The sequence below is a fragment of the Alligator mississippiensis genome, chromosome 1 (genome assembly GCF_030867095.1).
Source record: "Alligator mississippiensis isolate rAllMis1 chromosome 1, rAllMis1, whole genome shotgun sequence".
In the NCBI taxonomy this organism is placed as follows: domain Eukaryota; kingdom Metazoa; phylum Chordata; order Crocodylia; family Alligatoridae; genus Alligator; species Alligator mississippiensis.
In genome coordinates, this window is record NC_081824.1 from 74,216,408 (window position 1) to 74,222,876 (window position 6,469).

Sequence of the window (6,469 nt, forward strand, 5' to 3'; positions counted from 1 at the left end):
ATAGACAATTAGGGTTGGGAGGGACCTCATTGCTTTTGAACTTGCAAGTCTATTAGATCCTAAGATCCCAGAGAATAATAGGTCTTCATTTTTCAGTTCCTTTCACTGAAGTGCTACACCCCACAAATTTGGGTCATATAAACCAATTAGCTACTGTATGATTAGAAATTATTAGGGTGTTTACTGTAGGATTAAAAATATGTAGGACTGTTGGGAAACAAAAAGGTGAAATAAGGTCTTTAAATAAGAAGTCCTCCCACAGCAAACACATAGGGGTTAATACAGGACAAGGAGAAGAGCCATTTGCCCCAAGGAAACTGCCTTAACATTAAAATTCAGAGAACAAAGAACCATGACTGGATACAGAGTGACTCTCCTAAAGGGACAGTAACAGATGGGAAACTATTCAAGGCAGGAACCACTGGAGAAACTAAGTCTGCATGAATCATTATCATAGGATGGTGGGACTTTGGGCAAGACAGACATGCATACAGACCATGTTAAAGTATTTATTGAAAATGTTTTATTTCTGCTGTTAAGATAAATGATATTTTGATCTAAGAAGGCTCTCTGATGATCACACTCATCACTGGTCACAAATTCTTGAGGGGGTGCACATAGCGATCACAAAGAGTACGGAGATGAATGCAGTTAACTCTGCAACCTTGACCCCTATCTCCCACTTCAATCTTCTTCTGAAGCACTTCTTCTGTGGTGTGGTGTGGCATTTGGTTCTCTTGTAAATGGGTATAATCTAAATCTACATCATATACAGGAGCAATCTGCGCCATGCTACCAAACTACCTTTAATTTCAAATGGAATGTACAGGTTAACTATATCAATCCACTGTTTCTAGTCTGTCCCTTAAGCTAGTGAGGTCAGGACTGCAAATTATTGTTCAAATTTTACATCACGTTTGAAGAGATGAAAATGTAGCAAAGAAAAATAAATCACACCCACGCTTATAAACTGAGTATATTTTATGTAGAAATTCTATAAAAAACATCAAGACAAAACAAAAAACATACTAGATTGCAAGGAAAATGGCATTGTAAGATGGAGGTGGAATTGGGAGGTCTGTGATGGAGATGTAAACAGGGAACATAATGCCTCCTTTTAATTCAGGTTTTGCTTCTCCCCACCCCCACAGTATGGACTAAGTTAATATTTTTAATATACGGTGTAATGTAATTCTATTGTCCCTTGTGAAGAGTGCACAATAATCCTATATTTTGATGTATGCTATACATTAATTTTAGCTTTATTTCCTATAGAGTTAAATTATCTTAATAAAACATTCTAGATTCTTAAGAAGCATGTTACATATAATGTTTCAAAAACTCTGTAAAGAAGGATAACTCACAATTGTTTTTTGCTTCCTTATGATCTCTCCCAGTATTTTCACTAGTGCTGGCTAATTTAAGGGTAGTTTACAGGGTGGGGGGGAAATTACTTACCAGGAATAGTAACAGGAGATCTCTGAGATATGTTACCCCTGTGTATATTTCATCAGGATTACACAATACATGAGCTCCATATAACCAAGGGAAGAGATTTTGATTGCTCTGCCAATTCAGGACACATCCACCCTGATTCATACATCATTCACTGTACCAAAGGTTTTGTCTGGTGCAGGACCAGTCACCATTCCAGTAGTGTCTGACAAGTGCAGTGTCCACAGCAAACTTAGCTTGCTTTTTCTTCATGTTCTGTACATGACTAGTACTTTTGTTCTTCAAAAACTTTCCATATAAGCTTATAATACCTTATAGCAGGCAGGAGGGGAAACAGGGATACCTTCTTATTTTAGTCTGTTCCTCCACAACCTCTCTCTATTGCCTGTAATGTGAGATTACTACACCTAAATGCCCAGAATTCTAAAAACTCTATGGTCTATCAGCATCCCTTTCCTTTAGACAAAGACCACAATGTTTAGTGTTAAGTGTAATCAAACAACTTAGGTGTAGCATTTATAATTATTCCAGTTAAAGAAAAGAATGAAATTTGGGGCAGGATGTTTTTAATAAATCTGTTGGAAGCCTTTGCTTGGATCCTAATTCATTGGCCTCCTTGCAGCAGACTTGAGAAAGAGGCTTCTCTTTGACTTTCACTTGGTTCACAAGACCTTTACTCAAACCATCACCAAATGAATCTAATTCTCATAGTAAAACTCTATATTTTCCTCACTTATAATCTGCAGCTTCTCCCCAAAAACCAACCAGGCAAAATTGGGGTGTGCATTATATATGTGAGGAAAAAGGATCTCCACAGGTCTGGATATCTGGCATGGAGGGGAAGCATTCCTAATCATCTTGTGATCACAGCAGCTAAGAAAGGACTAGACAGCAACAAAGTCAACCTTATCTCACAAAAAGGAAAACAATTCAATGCCTTTAGAAGCATAAAATATTCTGGGTAGCTTGCAATTTCAAATGATCCTTTCCTTGTGAAATACCATGATTTACGAACAATGAATTGTAGAGATTCTACCGAAGAATTGTTTCAAGTGTGCAAGGAACAATTTCTGCCCACAGTAGACAAAGACAAGCTACTACTGAAAACCTTATAGAAAAATGTTTTGTCAGAAGCACTTATTGTCCCACTTACATATACAAAACTATACAAAGATCTTTGCAACACAAAACTTACCACTGTAATGTCACACACAGCAATAGTATTTTAAATGTACAAAAAATTAACTTACCAACTAAGCTCTTGGTGTCCTTTAGATCAGTGGTTCTCAACCTTTTTCATACGGGAACCCATTTGCAAAGATTGATGGCTTGTTCTGACCCACAACCCCTGGCCCTGGCAGTACCCGACTTACAGTACCCTGTCCCCCCTGCCCTGCCACAGCCTTGGTGCCCGGCTATCCGGTCATCTTCCCCCAGTGCCGGCAGGTACCTGTCCCCCCCAACACACACCCATCCCCCTCCCCACAAACATGCACGCACGCACTGTCCCCCCCCCCCCCCCCCCAAGTCTCGGCCCTCCAACCCCTGCTCCACCTACACTACACTTACCTTCAACCAGCGGCTGGGGCTGCTCCCACAGCCCTGCCAGGCTGCGTGCTGGCCATGCCCCAAGCAGCTCCTAGCAGGTTGGAAAGCTGCTAACCTGCAAGGGTAAACCTGTGCTTTGGCACATTTTTCTGGCATTTGCTTGCGACCCTTTGAAATATTCTTGCCACTCACTTTTGGGTCACAACCCATGGGTTGAGAAACACTACTTAGATTATTTGACTTTAGATTGTGCATTAGACAGGATTCTTCGTTCTCTCCAAACATCTATCCCCACCAGACCAGCATATAACCAGTTAATGTCTATTATGTAGTTTCAGGCATAATAATCCTATTTCCGCAAAATGGAAGAATCCTATTCAAGCTGGAGAACATAAAAGAAATGTATTATTTTAATACACAGCAGAGAAAGTATAACAACGTGTTTTAAATGTATAATTGCTTAAAATAAATAGGGTTTGCTAACAGTTAAGAAACGTAGGCATATACGTTTCAAAAGAAGAAAAATTATCTTAAAAATCCCATTTCCCCATTATTGGAGAAATCTGAGAGAGAGTTTCTCATCCCTTTGCTGGAGTGACCTTACAAGTTAACAAAGCAAATAAAAACAAGGTTGGAGGTCAAATATTTCTTTCAAAACTATGTTTATGTGATCTATTATGTCATTCTCTCTGACAAAGAAACCAAGCAGCCATAAAGACTGAGGAAAACTGTTGTGTCTTTAACAATTACTAGGTTTTTTTTCCTCCTTAGAATCATAGAATCAAAGGACTGGAAGGGACCTGTATGATCGAGTCCAGTCCCTTGCCATGGGTAGGAAGTTATTAGGCTCACACAAGCTCAACAAGATGCTTGTCCAGCCTCATCTTGAACACTTCCAAGGATGGTGACTGCGCCACATCTGCTGGGAGTGTGTTGACCTTTACAGAGAAAAAAGTTGTTTCTTATGTCCAACCTGAATTTGCCTCCTATCAACTTATGCCCATTGGTCCTCATCCTCCCCTGAGGTGCCTTCCTGAAGAGTTACTCCCCTAGATCTTGATGCTCACCCCTAACATACTTGTAGGTGGCTATCAAGTCACCTCTCAGCCTTCTCTTACTCAGACTGAACAGACCCAGTTCCTGGAGTCTCTCCTCACAGGGCCTATCCTCCATGTCCTTAATCATATGGGTGGCCCTTCTTCATACCCTATCAAGCTTATCCACATCCTTCTTGAAGCGCGGTGCCCAGAACTGGACACAGTACTCCAGCTGTGGCCTCACCAACACCGAATAGAGATGGAGGAGCACCTCCCTGCATCTATTGGCAACACATCGGCTGACGCACACCAGAGTTCTATTTGCCCTTCTGGCAGCCTCGTCACACTGTTGGCTCATGTTCATCTTCTGGTCGATTGTGACCCCCAGGTCTCATCCAGATGCTGTGCCAGCCAGTGGGCCACCACCCATCATGTAGTTATGGTGAATGTTCTTCCTACCCAGATGAAGAACCCTGCACTTCTCCCTGTTAAACCTCATCTGATTCCATTCTGCCCATAAATCCAATCTGTCGAGGTTATCCTAGATCTTTACCCTATCCTCTGATGTGCCCACATTTCCCCACAGCTTGGTATCATCTGCAGACTTAATCATTGAGCTCTCCACCCCCTCATCCAAGTAATTGATAAATATATTAAAGAGCATAGGTCCGAGCACCAATCCCTGGAGGACACCACTGGAGATGGCCCTCCAGGATGAGCCCATTCCATCAGTTACAGCTCTCTGGGAGCAGCCTCTAAGCCAGTTGCCCACCCACCTCACTGTAGACTGGTCCAGCCCAGTACCCTCCAGTTTGGTTCATAAAATCCCATGGGAAACAGAATCAAAGGCATTACTGAAGTTTAAGTAAATGATATCAACTTAGTGTCCCTCATCCAGATGGTTAGTTACCTGGTCGTAGGAGGACGCTAGGTTTGTCAGGCATGATCTACCCTCGAAAAAGCTGTGCTGGTTGCTTCTTAACACCCCATCAGTTACTAGCTTACAATTAGTGTCCTCCTTAACAAATTTTTAAAATTTTTTACCCAGGACTGAAGTCAGACTGACTGGTCTTTAGTTTCCAGGGTCATCCATCTTCCTTTTCTTAAAGATGGGCACCACGTTGGCCCTCTTCCAGTCATTTAGCACTACTCCTGAGTTCAACGACTCTTCAAACAATTTTGCCAGTGGCACTGCTTTAAGCACAGCCAGTTCTTTCAGGACTCTAGGATGCAGGTCATCTGGCCCAGCAGACTTGAAAACATCCAAGTGTTGTGGGAGATCCCTTACCTGTTTGGGATTGATTTCATGCAGTCTGTTGTCTTCCCTGTTTTCCCTGGGCCTCTGGGTCAAGTGAACTGCCCCCATTTGATTTAAGGAATACCAACGTGAAGTACATATTTAGGAGTTCTGACTTTCTGTGGGGATCAACTGTGGGCTGCCCCTGAGTATTCAGTAGGGACCCCTACAGTGGAGCCCAATTTTTTCTTGCTCCCTATGTATCTATAGAAGGACTTTTTGTTGTCCTGTATTCCAGTAGCCAGCTTGAACTCCATGCCTGCCTTGGCTTTCTGTGTCTCGTATCTGCAAGTTTAGGTATCTTGAAAGTTTGAAGGATTCAAACAAAACCTTAGAATTTCAGTTTCAATTCAAACAGTGAATTCTAAGAAGTATTCTTTGCTAAAACACCTGAGTCATTACTATATTTCAAACATTTAGCTGTGTTATGTTTCTCTCCACACTGAGCCTCAGCTCTCCTTTAGTCAAGCATTAACCTATCTCCATCTACTGCAATTGCTTTGACTACAATTCCCCAAACTTAAGAGACTCAGATCTCAGTAAGGAAGTGCATTATGGATGAGTGCTATATGGAAAATGGAATAGGCAAGCACTGTTAGGTGAAAGGCAAGCTGTGAAAGTGCTGCAGAGGGTTACTGGAAATGGAGGAAAAGGCAAAACTGTGCTGTAGTACCTTAGTATTTTCCAGATCCCACACAGTACTACTTACGTAAATAAACTGTAAAGCTGGTTGAGTTCTACAAACAGAGAGGACCTTATGCTGTTTCCATTGGTATTTAATCAGTACAAGAGAAAGAAGACATATCAGGGCTGGAAAAGCTCCATAGAAAAAGCTAAGGGAGAAACTTACCTTTCCCATAAACCAGGACTGAGCTGCATTCAGCTTCTAGCCCCCTTGATGTTTGTAGTCCACAAAAAATATTTAAATTCTGAATTAACAAATGCCATTAAGTAAACCCATAGACTTTCATTGCTAGCGGGAAGGTTGTCTTTGCATAGGATACTCATGTCGTCTTCCAGATTCTCCTGGCAGCCTAAAACAATGTCTGAGAGGTATGAATTTCACACCCTCCATTATTTTAACTGACACTGTTTTAATGCAAATATTCAATTGACTAATTTCAGATGTATA